Source organism: Piliocolobus tephrosceles, chromosome 7, assembly GCF_002776525.5.
Source record: "Piliocolobus tephrosceles isolate RC106 chromosome 7, ASM277652v3, whole genome shotgun sequence".
Taxonomy (NCBI): domain Eukaryota; kingdom Metazoa; phylum Chordata; class Mammalia; order Primates; family Cercopithecidae; genus Piliocolobus; species Piliocolobus tephrosceles.
Window position 1 is genome coordinate 15,995,483 of NC_045440.1, and position 17,817 is coordinate 16,013,299.

The 17,817-nt window shown below is 40.2% G+C and overlaps 1 long non-coding RNA gene across 1 annotated transcript; it reads left to right on the forward strand.

The window, feature by feature from the left end:
• Positions 1-6,789: 6,789 nt before the first annotated feature.
• Positions 6,790-17,527, forward strand: LOC111545629. The gene is made up of 2 exons (XR_002732518.1): positions 6,790-7,263; positions 17,260-17,527. It is a non-coding gene; the product is annotated as an uncharacterized LOC111545629 (long non-coding RNA).
• The last annotated feature ends 290 nt before the right edge of the window (positions 17,528-17,817 follow it).

The window sequence follows — 17,817 nt, forward strand, 5'->3', positions numbered from 1 at the left end:
AAGGTCAGATTATCTCCATTATTCAAATGAGGAATTGAAGCTCAGAAAGGTCAAGTGACTAGCGTAAGGTCACACAGCCAGTGAGGGCAAGTGCTAACCCAGCAAGCCTAACTCCTAATCTCCTTTTTTAATTCCATTACATAACGACACTTCTCACTTGCTTTTGAAATCCCTGTTGCAAAGATAGATGCAACTAACATGATCCCTGTTGTTAGGAAAGGCATGTGATTAATTTTAAATATAGTATTAAACACCACCAGATGATTCTCCCTATGAAAAAAGCACACAGAAACAAAACAAAACGCTGACATAGTTTCTGCAAGTCACGAGGCAATTATGCTAATTAGCAGCAAGCCTCCATCCCTAAGCAAAATACTTCTTGTGTTAAACATACCATTTAATCTTTGTAACCCTGATGTGACCTAGATGATTTGGTCTAAACCCCGCGATCCTATTGTGTGGCTTAGTTATATCTATAAATATAGAACCAGTTTTACTTCATTTTTGTATCAGATGGTTTGAAGAGGGAAAAATACTATCCTCTGCTAAGTAATTAGAGCTACTTTTGCAGGCACTGGGGAATCTGAAACTTAACTTCTAATTGTCTCCACGTAAAAACAGAAGTTAACTTCTAGGGACATCTTCAGGGACTCCTCAAGGCAAATATTCATGAAATGGGGCCTATTGGCTTTTCTTTTCATCTTGGTTCTGGGCATGTTGCCATGTTCCTGATCTCTGAACTCTGATGCTGACCTGCTACAGACTCCAGGAACAATATTAAGGATAAAATAATAACTCACATAACTTTGTAGCCCTTTATCCAAAAAAAAAAAGAAAATTTCCTCCATGAGAAAATGCAAATTAAAACTATATTGAGAAACCATTTTTTCACTTATCAGATTGTCAAAGATGAGAAAGTTTGATAAGCACAGTGTTAGTAAACATATAGACAAGCAGTCACAATGAAAATATTAATGTAAATGATAATGACCTCCATAGGGGTCAGGTCAGGATACCTACAATATTGCAAATAAACATGTAAGAGTTTATCTTGGCCCTGCGTGGTGGCCCGGTGACTCATGCCTGCAATCCCAACCCTTTGGGAGGCCGCGTCGGGCAGATCACCTGAGGTCAGGAGTTCGAGACCAGCCTGGCCAACATGGGGAAACCCCATCTCAACTAAAAATACAAAAATTAGCCCAGCACGACAGCAGGCGCCTGTAATCCCAGCTACTTGGGAGGCCAAGGCAGGAGAATCGCTTGAACCTAGGAAGCAGAGTTTGCAGTGAGCCGAGATTGTGACACTGCACGCAAGCCTGGGCAACACAGCGCGACTGTCTCAAAAAAAAAAAAGAGTTTATCTTACAACGCACATGAGAAATGGTATGTTTCTACAACCTTGTTTATTTCAGCATTGTTTATAATAAAATTTTGTTTAAATACAAATATTCTTTAGTAAAGGACTGGTAAATCATGATACAGGCATAAAATGAAATCTTATGAAAGCTTTTAAAAAGAATGAGAAAGCTCTTTGTACTATTATGAGATGATCTTCAATATATATCATGTGCACTTTTTAACACAAAACAATTACCTAATAGTATGCTACAATTTCTACTAAAAAGGAGGAAATGATACACACTTGCATGGATACTTATATCGATATGTTTGTATAAGCATGAAATAAGCATAAGCCTCCAGGCATGGTAGCTTGCACCTTTAATCCCAGCTTTTTGGGAAGTCTAAGGGGGAGGATCACTTGAGCCCAAGAGTTTGAGACCAGCCTGGACAACTTAGACCCTGTCTCTATAAAAAATACAAAAATTAGCTGGGCATGGTGGCATGTGCCTGTAGTCCCAGCTACTCTGGAGGCTGAGGTGGGAGGATGGCTTGAGTCCAAGCGGTTGAGGCTACCATGAGCCATGATTGTGCCACTGCATTGCAATCTGGTGACAGAGCAAGACCCTGTGTCAAAAGAAAACAAAACAAAAACCCATAAAATATCTGAAGAGATATACCAGAAGCAGATAATATTGGTTGTGTCTTGAGATGGGAGTTGGATAAAGGGCACCATTTGAAGAGAAACTTGTTAGTAAATATAGTTTTGTACTTTTTTTGAATTTCGAGCCATATAAGTAACAGAACCCATTCTAATATTTTAAAATGTTTTCCCACATGAAGTTTTGCCATCCGGAATGACTAAAGTTTCTCTGTGAACGAATTTCACTTATATATAAAAATAAATGATTGGCCAGGCATGGTGGCTCACATCTGTAATTCCAGCACTTCGGGAGGCCGAGGCAGGCAGATCACCTGAGGTTGAAAGTTCGAGAGCAGCCTGACCAACGTGGAAAAACCCCGTGTCTACTGAAAATACAAAAATTAGCTGGGCGTGGTGGTGCATGCCTGTAATCCCAGCTACTGGAGAGGCTGAGGCGGGAGAATCACTTGAACCTAGGACGCGGAGGTTGCAGTGAGCCAAGATCTCGCCATTGCACTACAGCCTGGGCAACAAGAGCGAAACTCCGTCTCAAAAAAAAAAAAAAAAAAAAATGTTCAATAGATGCTTTTGACCCTATTTCTTCTCTAGTCCGTCTAAAAAAGACAACTTTGGTACATAAAGCTCTAACACAAGTGTGGTGAAAACGATGAATTAGCAAATTCCTTACAATTTTATTAGCAGTGACATCTCCCTAGGGTAGAGCTCCCAGCTAACTTTCCCAAAGTTGCATTCAATCAGAAATGAAAAAAGTATTCCAGGCCTTAATTCTCATGGGGAACTCTACTGGAGTCCATGGAGCCTTTGTTCCCAATCCAGGTTCCTTTTCTTGTTATTTATGTTTCCTTATACCACCACCTCATTGAGAAGGGAGTTGAACGTCTTTAAAAGACAGAACAGTACATTTTGAAAATAAATACTTCAAAGTGTAGGTATTTTTAGTGTAAAATGGGATTCCCAGAAAAGCATACAGGTAACAGTAAACATACTATTGGGCAACAAATTAAAACACTGAGCTTGCTGAGAGCCAGGTGTCCTAACCACTTACTAACTGTCATTTTCAAAAGAGGCTGATAGTTTCTCAAAGGAAGAAAAACTTTTCCTAGCACTGAATTTTAAGAAAAATTTTTGTCACTCATTTTCAATTTAAGACTACAAAATGGAAAATGACAATATACTATTAAAATACCATAAGGAACTTCACGTGGGTATTTTTCATGGTGACTGTGAATAAAACTAGAAGTTTTTTTCTTCTTTTTTCTTTCTTTTTTTTTTTTTTTAATAGAGATGGGATCTCACTACGTTGCCTGTCCTGGTCTTGAACTCCTGGACTCAAGCAGTTCTCCAGACTTGGCCTCTCAAAGTGCTGGGATTACAGGCGTGAGCCACACTGTGCCTGGCCAAAAAAACAAAAGTATTGTAATAAAACTCAACTTGAGGAAGTTACTCACCCAGACAGGGACCGGTCTTACAACAGCATAATGAGATCAAGGATTGGCTGTAAATAGAAGTGTGGAAATACAGCAGCTTCTTCAGATAAACTTCTGAAAGTCAAATATGCTCATGGTAAAACGTGAACATCTCCACAAATCCCTTGCTGCAGAGGTAAACACAGTTGCTTTATACAACATTCCAGAAATTTTCTTGTGAGCACTCATTAGATAGGTGCTGAAGCATTGTAAGAAGTTGCGGTAATCTCTGGCAAAGTCCCTGAATGCTGGAATTTTGTGATACTGTCAATGACCTTTTCTTTGTTTTTGTGAAGAGAATATGTATATTACACATAGTCATATGATTTTTGTTGTTGTTTTGAGACGGAGTTTCGCTCTTGTTGCCCAGACAGAAGGGCAATGGCACGATCTCGGCTCACCACAACCTCCACCTCACAGGTTCAAGCAGTTCTCCTGCCTCAGCCTCCCAAGTAACTGAGACTACAGGCATGCACCACCAAGTCCAGCTATTTTGTATTTTTAGTAGAGATGGGGTTTCTCCATGTTGGTCAGGCTGGTCTCGAACTTCCAACCTCAGGTGATCCACCCGCCTCAGCCTCCCAAAGTGCTGGGATTACAGGCGTGAGCCGCCGTGCCTGGCCTATGACTTTTAATTCTATCCAAAGATGATGAGACATGCGTGGTAAGATGCCAAACTGACCAGTTATAGCAGTGGCTGCATAACAAAGTGAGAACGGGAGAGCAGCGAATGGTCCTGATTTATTTACCAGTAACTCCCAGGTTCTTGATTATCTATTTTTTTTCTCAGTGGACTTGAAGACCCAGCTGGACTCTCCTCTTTTTTTCTTTTCTTTTCTTTCTTTTTTTTTTTTTTTTTTTTTTTTTTGAGACGATGTCTAGCTCTGTTGCCCACGCTGGAGTGCAGTGGCATGATCTCGGCTCACTGCAACCTCTCCCACCCAGGTTCAAGGAATTCTCCTGCCTCAGCCTGTCAAGTAGCTGGGATTACAGGCGCCTGCCACTATGCCCAGCTAATTTTTGTATTTTTAGTAGAGATGGGGTTGCACTGTGTTGGCCAGGCTGGTCTCGAACTCCTGACCTCATGATGCACCTGCCTCGGCCCCCGAAGTGCTGGGATTACAAGCATGAGCCACTGTGCCTGGCCTCCTTTTTTATTTTCTTATTTTTGAGACAGGATCTTCCTCTGTCATCCAAGCTGTAGTGCAGAGGTGCTATGATGGATCAACCGCAGCCTCGACCTCCTGGGCTCAATTGATCCTCCCAAGTAGCAGGGAATGCAGTCATGTGCCACCATGCCCAGCTACTTTTTGTATTTTTTTATAGAGCTGGGATTTCACCACGTTGCCCAGGCTGGTGTCAAACTTCTTAGCTCAAGTTATCTGCCCACCTCGGCCTTCCAAAGTGCTGGGATTACAGGCATGAGCCCCTCTGCCTGGCCCTGGACTCTCTTCTTAATGTTCCAGAAGATGACTCGCAGAATAGAAATGTTCTTAGGCGGCCAGGCGTGGTGGCTCACATCTGTCATCCGATCACTTTGGGAGGCCGAGGCGGGCGGATCAGGAGGTCAGGAGATCGGGACCATCCTGACCAACACGGTGAAACCCTGTCTATAGTAAATACACAAAAAATTAGCCGAACATGGTGGAGGGCGCCTGTAGTCCCAGCTACTCGGGAGGCTGAGGCAGGAGAATGACGTGAACCCGGGAGGCGGAGTTTGCAGTGAGCCGAGATCCGGCCACTGTACTCCAGCCTGGGTGACAGAGTGAGACTCCATCTCAACAAACAAACAAACAAACAAACAAAAACAAAGGTTCTTACGGCAAAGTCTTAAGATTTTTAAGTATCTCAGGAAAGGAGTTTTTTGTTGCAAGTTCAAAGCAGTAGAAAAAATGAAGAAATATAGCTTCCTCTTATCAAAATGACCCGCAGAAGTTTGGAAAACTCTTCCATCTCCCCATACCATGGAAGGCATCTTCAACAGTCCAATTCCATTTATAGACTCTGTAGAAGGAACAGTTCTTACAACATGATGCCAAAATTATTTTAGTTCACACACAAACAAGTTGCCCTGTAATTCTGCTGTGGGCCTCCACATATTAGGAAGAAATTAAGAAAAATATAGTACCACCAGTTTGTTATGCAACCACTTCAAAAATGTTTACTTTGCTTAAAATGTCATAGCTAAAGAAACTACTCGTCTGCATAATCCATTCTTGACAGTGATTCATAACAGTGTGACATTTGGGCTTGGTCAGGCTTTACTCCAATCAGATTGAGTCTTTCCTTAAAAAGGGGATATATTTTCAATTTCAAAGTATTTACTGCTTCATGACAAATATTAATAACAAGTCTGTGGCTTCGAGGCCTCATACCTTTGAGACTACCACAGGCTACTTAGCAGTTTTTTTTTTCTTTAGACCTTTTTAATTTGCTGTTAATTTATGCCCCTGGCCTTGTTCTCTTGACCAAATAAAAGCCCTAAGAGAGCCTCCACTCCCAGCAGCCTTCCTGTTGACTCTGTTCCCCCGTGGGCCCTGTTGATTGTTCAGCGATCACCTAAAAAGAGTGCAAAGAGTCTGGAAGCCTAGTGGGTTCAGTCTTTCTGTGCTGACACCAGGCCACATCCAGGCCTGATGTACTAACTGATCTCCAGTTCATTCCTTTTGCAATTTTTGGCCTTGATTCATAGTTCCTGATTCACGATTGACTCTGAAATCCTCTCCATTTGCAAGTGGGATGCAGTGAAGCAGGCCAAAGCGCTCCATGTTCTAACAAATGTTTGCAAATCATAATAATGTAGGAAGAGAACCATAAACTAAATGAACAACAGGCATTAGCCCTCATGCTCTCACATAAGCATTCCTCAAAATATAATCATGCTTCTAAACATGGGCTGGCAATTCAGGAAAGGGCCACTGAAAATATTAGCCTCGTTATTTTCTCTGTATCGTAAACATAGACTAACTATGCCTAAACCACATTGCAGCGTGCCAACATTGTAAATTAATGCCTGATTGGTTACCTAAAAGTAAGATAATCTTGCTTTTAGGCATCTAGAACACTGAGAAATCCAGGATGGAAACTTAACACTACCAAAGATTGATCTATTTTGGGTAAGTATACTTCTGATCTCTTTTTAAGTACTGTATTAGTCCATTTTCACACTGCTATGAAGAACTGCCTGAGACTGGGTAATTTACAAAGAAAAGAGGTTTAATTGACTCAGAGTTCTGCATGGCTGGGGAGGTCTCAGGAAACTTACAGTTACGGCAGAAGGCAAAGGAGAAGCAAGTACCTTCTTTACAAGGCAGCAGAAAAGACAGCACAGGGGAAACTGCCACTTTTAAGCTATCAGATCTTGTGAGAGCTCCCTCACTGTCACAAAAGCAGCATGGGGGGAAACCACCACCATGACCCAATCACCTGCCACTGTCCCCCCCTAAACAAGTGGGAATGACAATTCAAGATGGAATTTGGGTGGTGTCACAGGGCCAAACCATATCAAGTACCTACAAAATTATGGTGACTCTTCACTAATTTGCAAACTGATAATCTGCAAATCTTAAATAGAGAATAAAACACAAAAATATCATTATCCCTCCAGAACTGAGGACATAAATTGGAGTTAGAAGAGTTAGCTTTGACACCTAGATACGTTTTCATTGATTTGACCTTACTTGATCTCAGTTTCTCTTTTATAGAATTAGTTCTTTAGATCAGAGGTCCCCAACCCCAGGACTGCAGACTGCCACTGGTCTTTGGCCTGTCAGGCACCTGGCCACACAGCAGGAGGTGAGCGGCATCAAGCAAGCATTAGCACCTGAGTTCCACCTCTAGTCAGATCAACAGTGGCATTAGATTCTCATAGGAGTGTGAACCCTATTGTGGACTGCACGTACAAGGAATCTAGGTTACATGCTTCTTATGAAAATCTAACTAATGCATGATGATCTGAGCTGAACCAGTTTAGGCCAAAACCATCTCTCCTGCACCCCATTTTGTCTTCCAAGATGAAAGACTATTCAAGGTTACTGTGAACGCCTTTATGTGGACAAAGTAGAAAATCTGGAGGAGATGGATAAATTCCTGGAAATACACAACCCTCCTATATCAAACGAGAAATAAAAAGAAATCAGAAACTGAATAGAACAATAACAAGTAGTGAGGCTGAAACAGTAATAAGAAGAATTGCCAAGAAAAAATAATCTAGGACCAGATGGATTCACAGCTGCATTCTATCAGACATTCAGAGAAGAAATGGTACCAACACTATTGAAGCTATTCCAAAACACAGAAAGAGAAAATCCTCCCTAAATCATTCTATAAAGCCCGTATTACCCTAATGCCAAACCCAGGAAGGGACATAACAAAAAAACTATAGACCAATATCCCCAATGAACATAGATGCAAAAATCCTCAACAAAAGGATTCTCAATAAAATACTAGCTAACCAAATCCAACACCATATCAAAAAGATAATATACCATGATCAAGTTGATTTCATACCAGGAACACAGGGATGGTGTACCATACACAGGTCAATAAATGTGATACACCACATATGGTTGTCTTATGAAAGTTTTTGTCAAGCAGATGCCTCAGGAGGTGCTCATGGAAACAATATTCCCTGAATTTGTACACAGTGATTGCATTTTGTATGCTGCCTTTATCTTGGAAAGCTACTGACTCACATTTTGTTTCATTGAATATCTTAAATATGTTACTCCATTTTTCTTCTATCTAAATCATTGCTGTTAAAAAATTTGATGGCAAATCTGATTTTTTTTCCTTTATAAGTGGATTTTTTTGCCTGGAAGCCCAAAATAATTTTTTCCCTTTAAAATGAGTAATTTTAGTGGGAAGATCACTTGAGCTCAGGAGGTCAAGGCTGCAGTGAGCTGCGATCACACCACTGCACTTCAGCCTGGGGGTCAGAGAGAGACACTGTCTTGAAAAATATTTGTTTTAACTAGTAATTTCATTTTAATATGTTTTGGTGTTACCGGTCCTGGGTCAATTTTTCCAGGTATGTAGTATAACCTTTCACTATGTAGCTGCAAATACATATATTGTTAATCTAAAGAAAATGTTCTTGACTCTAGTTTTTTGGTAGCCCTTCTGTGCCTTGCTTTGGGTTTTCTTCTTGAGAATCTCTTGTTAAACATATTTTTATGTATCTTTTTTGCCTGTCTCTGAGTTTGTTTCTTTCTCTCAAGCCCTTTTTATTACTTTCCTTCAATTAAAAAAGATTTTTTTCTCTTTCATCTTCTCTTAACGTAGTCCCTGTGTTTATTTATTCTTCCATTACTTTCAGTTTAGTTTTTTTTTTTTTTTTTTTTTAGAGATGGGGTCTCGCTTGTTGCTCAGGCTGGCCTTCAACTATTGGATTCTTGAACTACTGGGTTCAAAGGATCCTCCTGCCTCAGCCTCTCAAAGTGCCTGGAATTACAGGCATGAGCCGCTGTGCCCGGCCTAGTCTCGGTTTTTGACTATTGTTTCTATGTCTTTTTCCTAAGTATATCTATCATGTCATTTCTGCTATTTCCCAATTCTCATTTTTCTTGTTTTTTCATATCTTGATTTCTTTAATGTCTCTTGGCATATGTTGAAATAATAAGTAATGGTTTGCATCTGTTCTGTAGGTATGTCTTTTTAGCATCTTTGGCATTGTCTATAGGGATGTTTTTCAATTTCTTCTCTTTTTTCCTAACAGTAATTTTATATGAGATTTAATCTTGGGTTTTTTTTTTTTTTTTTTTTTTTTGCTCATTTAAAAAATATGAAATAATTTTCTTAAACTTTCAGGAGGAGTTAGCATTTGGGAAAGCATTTCCAATTTCACAAGCTGATCGCTGTCTTTTTTGTTGTATTTGTGTAGTGTTTAAAACTATCGGGGCTTACTTACTTTTTATTTATTTATTTATTTTGAGACACCCAGGCTGGAATGCAGTGGCACGATCTCAGCTCACTGCAAGCTCCACTTCCAGGGTTCACGCCATTCTCCTGCCTCAGCCTCCTGAGTAGCTGGGATTACAGGCGCCCACCACCGTGCCTGGCTGATTTTTTGTATTTTTAGTAGAGACAGGGTTTCACCGTGTTAGCCAGAATGGTCTCGATCTCCTGACCTCGTGATCCGCCCGCCTCGGCCTCCCAAAGTGCTGGGATTACAGGCGTGAGCCACTGCACCCGGCAGTCGCGGCTTATTTTCTGAGATGGTCAGGCTCTGCTTTCCTTCCTTGCTTTCATCTGGACCCTGTCTTTCCTTGGTCTCTATCGTCCCAGTTCCATGCAATGAGCATCCTTTCCCAAGAAGTTTCTTCTCTGTGCAGTGCTTGTCCAGGAGTGGAAATTTGGGTGGTTAGTTTTGAACACTCACAGTGCCCCTCAGACACTTTGCATTGCCCTGACTTTGGAGTGTGCAAAACTTTTTCCAGTTTCAGCTGCTGTTCCCAAGTGGAACCTCCAAGCTTTCCAGCAATTGCCTGCTGGCTGTTTAGAGATTATCAGATTTATCAGTGAGTCATGACTTCCCTCCACTTTCTATGATACAGTTGCTGATACCACCCAGCCCTTGTATCTGTCTGTGGCTTTCCTCAATTCCTTGTGTTCTAGGGTTCGTGGAGACACTTCATCGCCTAATTTTGTTACAGATGTTGTCCACGGGTTTTTTATTTTCTCTTTTGTCCTTTGTCTATTTTTGCAGGAGAATTTTAAAGTTAAAAAACGATGACACCTGTCCCCCCCGATACAAGTGACCATTGTAGGGGTACAAGGAAAATTTCCCCTTTGTCCTCTGAAGATTTCCCCTTTGTCCTCTGAAGATCTTAAAAATCAACTCATAAAAATACGGATTAATTGGAGTAAAGGTATAAAAATTTTATTAATGTGTACATGAGAGCCTTTAGAATAAAGACCCAAAGATAGAGAGAAAATTTTCTTTTTTTGTTTGTTTTTGTTTGACACAGGGTCTCTCTGTCACTCAGGCTGGAGTGCAGTGGTGCGATCACAGCTCACTGCAGCCTCAACCTCCTGAACTCAAAGGATTTTCCTACCTCAGCCTCCCAAGTAGCTGGGACCACAGGAATGAACAACCACACCCTGCTAATTATTTTATTTTTAGTAGAGACAGGGTCGAGCTATGTTGCCCAGACTAGTCTCGAATTCCTGGGCTCAAAGGATTTGCCCACCTCAGCCTCCCGAAGTGCTGGAATTATAGGCATGAGTCCTCGAACCCAGCCTGGAAATTATTTTTATATTAGGTTTAATAAAGTATGGACAGCCATGTGGAAATATAACTGGGCATGATTTAATGTTAATAGACAAAGTAGGGAAACCAAGGAAGGCCTGGGTTAGACAGTAAGCTCGGATAGTAAGGCCTATCATATTAGTCTGTTCTCATGCTGCTAATAAAAACGTACCCGAGACTGGGAAATTTGTAAAGAAAGAGGTTTAATGGACTCAGTTTCACATGTCTGGGGAGGCCCCACAATCATGGCAGAAGGCAAAAGAGAAGCAAAGGCATGTCTTACATGGCAGCAGGCAAGAGAAGTTGTGCAGGGGAACTCCCATTTGTAAAACCATCAGATCTCGTGAGTTTTATTCACTGCTGCAAAAATAGTATGGGGGGAACTGCCCCCATGATTCAATTATCTCAACCTGGCCCCACCCTTGACACGTGGGGATTATTACAAATCAAGGTGAGATGGGGTGAGGACACAGCCAGACCATATCAGCCCATCTGTCTCTCTATGTATTTTTTTCTTTTGCACATAGGGCAGGACCCTCTCTGGAATGGGGATCGTATGGCCTACAGTTAAATAAGGTAGCTCAGTTAATTTTTTTATGACCAGGTTTTACACAGAACGGTGCAGGGAAAAATATTAGGGAGAAACCTAATATTTTTAGGTTTTTATGGCCAGCTTTGGGGCAAAGAGGTTCTCATTTGTATGACTTGCGTTGGGGAAGAGGGATTCTAGTTTCTATGGGAAGCCTGAAGGAGAATGGGACCTTAGTCTTAGACAAGTCTTCGTCTTAGGCAAGAAGACAGGAGAAATTTAGAAAAAGAGGTTTTGCTTCTAAGACTGTTTCTTAGGCCTTTATTTTGGGGGTGTGTTTTGAGTCCCAACACCATCAAATAGATGTTGGTAGCCACCAGCTATGTATGGTGAGTACTCCTCGACAGCACCAAGAATGAAAGGCTCAAACAGGTTGGCAGAAGTCCCTGTGGATGCTAAGAGGGTGCCATAGAGAGGAAAAAAGAGCAGAAGGCAACCAGCTTTTATTTGAGATCTATGTGCCAGGTATTTTGCTAGTAGCTTTCACATATATTATTTGAATTGATTTAATCTAATAATCACCCCAATCTTCTGAAGTAGAATTTTCGGGTCTTCCTAAGTCCTATGCTCATTCAACATGGAATTGTGAGAAACTTAATCACCCTGATGGAATAGGAATCGGTTAAAGTGCAACAGAGTAGAAGCACCTGAGTCAGCACTAATGAACCTCATGAAGTCCTGTAGTGTTTGTCAAAACTACTGTAAAGATACTACCTGGGACTAGAATTTATAAAGGAAAGAGATTTAATTGACTCACAGTTCTGCATGGCTGCGGAGGCCTCAGGAAACTTACAATCATGGTGGAAGGGGAAGCAGGCATGTCTTACATGGTGGCAGGCAAGACAGAAGTAAGTGCAACCAGGGGAAATGCCATCATATCTCATGATAACTCAGTCTCATGAAAACAGCATGGAGGAAACTGCCTCCGTGATCCAATCACCTCCCACCAGGTTCTTCCCCCATCACCTGGAGATGACAATTCAAGATGAGATTTAGGTGGGAACACAAAGCCTAACCACATCAATATGTATCATGGATTCAAAGATTTCTTGAGTAAAACTGTGAGATATTAAGATTAATTATGATAAAAATAATACCAAACCTTGATTATGTACCATGCATGATTTTAGGCATTTTACACTTTACATGTATTAATTACTTAACTATTCGTCACAACTCTGTTAGGTAGATATTATTATTGCATTCTTCTTCTTTTTCTTTTTTAAGAGACAGGTCTTGCTATGTTGCCCAGGCTGCTGCTGGCCTCAAACCCCTGGACTCATGTGATCCTCCCACCTTGACCTCCTGAGTAGCTGGGACTAAGAGTCATGTGCCATGGTGCCCAGCAGGTAGATATTATTATATTCATTTTATAAGTGACAAAGTTGAAACACAGTCTAGTTATAAATATGCCCAGTGTCACGAAGCTATTAAACAACAGGATTAGGATTGTAATCCAGGTAAAAAAAAAAAAAAAAGGATTGTAATCCAGGTCAGTCTGACCTCTGAACCACCAAATACACTGCCTTCTCATACTCTGCTCTTTGGAGTTCTACATTTGATTTACTTTTGTGTTTCAACCCCAGATGTATAGTTCAAAAAGAATATATAACCTTAAAAATAAAGATAATTTTTAATGAAAAGAACCAGAATTAATTGCATAATCTGTTGTTAAAAAAAATCTCTTGGCCAGGTGTGGTGGCTCACGCCTGTAATCGCAACACTTTGGGAGGCCAAGGCGGGCAGATCAAGAGGTAAGGAAATCGAGACCTTCCTGGCCAACATGGTGAAACACCATCTCTGCTAAAATACAAAAAATTAGCCGGGCGTGGTGGTGCACACCTGTAGTCCCAGCTATTCGGGAGTCTGAGGCAGGGGAATCGCTTGAACCCAGGAGGCAGAGGTTGCAGTAAGCCAAGATTGCACAACTGCACTCCAGCCTGGCGACAGAGCGAGATTCCATCAAAAAAACAAAGAAAAAAAAATCTCTTAATGAAAAAATACAAGTCAGAAACACTTGAGGCAATTTACTTAGAAAACAGAAACATACAGAGGGTACCCCTGCCACCACTATCACTAAACAGAGAATGTAGAAAGATTTAAGTGTGTTTTACATATTACATGGTTGCATACTTAAAATGTCAGCAGAATCAAACAAGAAACAGTTATACACAACGAGAAGACAGAATTTACCGTATCAATAATACATTAAATACCTAGCAATAAAATTAACATGAAACAGATGTGTTTCTTAAAAAAATTGATTGAAGGCACAAGGATTTCCTGACAAAGATGCCAAAAGCAATGGCAACAAAAGCAAAAATTGACAAAGGGTATCTAATTAGACTAAAGTGCTTCTACACAGCAAAAGAAACTGTCATCAGACTGAACAGACAACCTACAGAATGGGAGAAAAATTTTGCAATCCATTCATCTGGCGAAGGTCTAATATATCCAGAGTCTACAAGGAATTTAAGCAATTTACAAGAAAAAAATGAACCACATTAAAAAGTGGGCAAAGGATACGAACAGACACTTCTCAGAAGACATGCATGCAGCCAACAAACATAAGAAGAGAAAGCTCAACACACTGATTATTAGAGAAATGCAAATCAAAACCACAATGAGATACCATGTCACACCAGTCAGAACAGCTATTATTAAAAAGTCAAAAAACTACAGATGCTGAAGAGGATGTGGAGGAATAGGAAAGCTTTTACACTGTTGGTGGGAGTGTAAATTAGTTCAACCATTGTGGAAGACAGTGTGGTGATTCCTCAGAGACTTAAAGGCAGAAATACCGTTTGACTCAGCAATCCCATTATTGGGTATATACCCAAAGGAATAGAAATTATTCTGTTATAAAGATACGTGCATGTCTAAAAATAAATAAAAAGATACATGCACATGTATGTTCATTGTGGCACTATTCACAATAGCAAAGACATAGAATCAACCTGGACGCCCATCAACAATAGACCGGAAAAAGAAAATGTGGTATATATACACCATGGAGTACTATGCAGCCATAAAAAGGAATGAGATCATGTCCTTTGCAGGGATATGAATGCTGGTGGAAGCCATTATCCTCAGCAAACTAACACAGGAACAGAAAGCCAGTCACCACTTGTTCTCACTTATAAGAGGGAGCTGAATCATGAGAGCACATAGACACATGGATGGGAGCAACACACACTGGGGCCTCTCGAAGAAGGTGGGATGGTGGGAAGGAGAACATCAGGAAGAACAGCTAATGGATGCTGGGCTTAATACCTAGGGGATGGGTTGATCTGTGCAGATCTGTGTAGCAAACCACCATGGCACAAGTTTACTTATATAACAAACCTGCACATCCTGCACAGGTATTCAGAACTTAAAAGTCAAAGAAAAATAAGTTGATTAAATTCTAATGAAAAAAAAAAAAAGGTTAAATATACCTAAAGAAGTATGCTACGTTCTTTTTTAGAGAGATTAAATAAAACATCAATTAAAAATGTTTAATATGGACTGGACGCGGTGGCTCACGCCTGTAATCCCAGCACTTTGGGAGGCCGAGGCGGGCGGATCACAAGGTCTGGAGTTCGGGACTAGCCAGGCCAACGTAGTGAAACCCCGTCTTTACTAAAAATACAAAAGTTACCTGGGCATGGTGGTGCATGCCTGTAGTCTCAGCTACTCGGGAAGCTGAGGCAGGAGAATCTCTTGAACCTGGGAGGCAGAGGTTGTGGTGAGCTGAGATCACGCCACTGCACTCCAGCCTGGGCAACAGAGTGAGACTCTGTCTCAAAAAAAAAAAAAAATGTTTAATACATAAATTTATTGCAGTTACAAATTCCTGTGAGAACCAATAGTGAAAAATAAATGGATGACATTATCAAAACATTTTCATTGTTAATAAGGGTAAACTCAGCAAACTTGGAAAACTGAACACACTGCAACAATGATCAAAATCATATGGTCGAGTTATCACAGTCTGAAAAAAGAATCCAATCCAACCTGTAGGGCAAGGGAAAACCACACAATAAATTGTCTTCCAAATAGTTGGCTAACAGGCTGGAACAAAAATCATGTTAGATACATAAATGCATGGAAACAAACAGTATAATAAATTCTAGCTGTATCAAAAAGTAAAAACACTTTTTTAAAAAACGGAAGAGTGGTTTATCTATCTCATATGAGAAAAAGAACATGCATTTTTATTTTCTTTTTTAAGACAGTGTCTCGCTCTGTTGCCCAGGTTGGATTGCAGTGGTGCGATCATGGCTTACTGCAACCTCAATCTTCCAGGGTCAAGCAGTCCTCCATCTCAGACTCCCACGTAGCTGTGACTACGGACATGCGTCACCATGCCTGGCTAATTTTTTAATTGTTTTTGGAGACACAGTCTCACTATGCTGCCCAACCTGGAGAACATACACTTCTAATCACTGCAGAAAACAAAGGTTGTTATCAGAAGCAGGGGGGATTAATTGAACATGTTTAAATTTTTTAACATTCATGCAACAAAATAAAAATAAAAATGCTAGAAAGAAAACTTCCTAGTATAGGATAGATATGTTACAAATATAACCTGATAATAGCTTTCTTCCAAAATATATGAAAAAATACATGATGATGTAAATCAATAAACACTTTCCACTTGATGGACAGTTTGCAGTTAAGAAAATTTAGACTACATCATTGTATTTTTAAAAATCACAGTTTTATTAAAAAATGAAAATAAAGGTTAATTAAACTCAACTCACAGATGCATTAAACTGGAAGACATTTTTTATTTTTTATTTTATTATTATTTTTTGAGACAGAGTCTCACTCTGTCGCGCAGGCTGGTGGGCAATGATGCGATCTTGGCTCACTGTGACCTCCGCCTCCCAGGTTCAAGCGATTCTCCTGCCTCAGCTTCACGAGTAGTTGGGATTACAGGCACCTACCACCACACCCGGCCTGTTTTTGTATTTTTAGTAGAGACGGGGTTTCACCATGTTGTCCAGGCTGGTCTCAAACTCCTGACCTCATGTGATCCACCGGCCTCGGCCTCTGAAAGTGCTGGGATTACATGCTTGAGCCACCACGCCCGGCCTGGAAGACATTTTTTAACTTGTAAAACCCAACCTGGACAAGTCTTTGGGAGGAAGGCAGATGTATATTTTATATGTTAATGGTAGAAATGTAAAATGGTTACATATTTCTGGGGGGTAATCTATAACATGCTCTTCGACCTATTACCCATTCCTTCCCCTGAGAAAAGAAAACTAACTTATAAAGCAATTTTCATGGCAGCCTTACCTATAATGGGAAAAATTAGCTTCAGTTCAAATGCCCAATAGTATTAAAATGTTTAAGTAAAGCATGGTATATTACCATATACAAATTAAAATGGCAAGTAAATGGAGGATGTAACACATAGATATGTTTATGTGAAACAAGGTGAAGTAAACAACTTGAACCCATGATCACTTTATACAATTATATAGATACATATAAATGTAGGCCAGGTACAGTGGCTCCCACCTGTAATCCCAGCACTTTGGGAGGCCAAGGCAGGTGAATTGCTTGAGTTCAGTAGTTCCAGACCAGCCTGAGCAACATGGTGAAACTCTGTCTCTACAAAAAATTAAAAAAAAATTAGCCAGGTGTGGTGGCACAAGCCTGTAGTCCCAGCTACTTGGGAAGCTGAGGCAGAAGGATCGATTGAGGTTGAGGCTGCAGTGAGCCATGATCACACCACTGCACTCCAGTCTGGGCTACTGAGTAAGACCCAGATATTTATATTTCTTTTTCCTGGTATGTCATATATATATATAATATATGTATATATTTCCTGGTTTGTCATATATATATATGACAGCGCCTGTCTTAATAGCTTAGGCGATTTCTATTTACCAATTGCTTTAATTGGCTTCCAAATTCTGGTCCTTCCATCTGATGTCTACATCTCCGTTCATTTCTCTAGTGTGAAAAAAAAGGAAAAAACTGAAAATCTCAAGAGGATTCCAGGAACTCAAAACAATGAATTACTGAATAAAGAATTTGAAAGAGAAAATAGATGCATACTAAAAAAAGAATTTTGTTTAGTGAGATAGAAGTAATAACGAAGGCATGTTGATAACGGGGGAGGCTATATATATATATGAGGGGAGGGATATATTGGAAATCTCTGTATCTTCCTCTCAATCTTGCTGTGAACCTAAAACTGCTCTAAAAATTATTTTGAAAAGGAATAATGATGTAGTAAACGTGTTCTGTGATTTAAAAAGAGAGACTTTTCATAAACACCTCCCTCCCCCTCTACACACGTAGTCATGCCTGTCTTCATTCCCTTACTCAATAATTTGTAGAGACACAGCCACTGGGCTCCAGTAATCCTAAAGTTTCTACAAAATCAAGCACAGAACAGGGTTAAAACCCTGAGGGAATAAAAGAATTCCTTTGCATCCATTGCATTTCTTCAGAAGTGAACTAACAAATTCGTTGCTTTTAAAGAAGGAAATTTTCTCAATGAAATTGATTC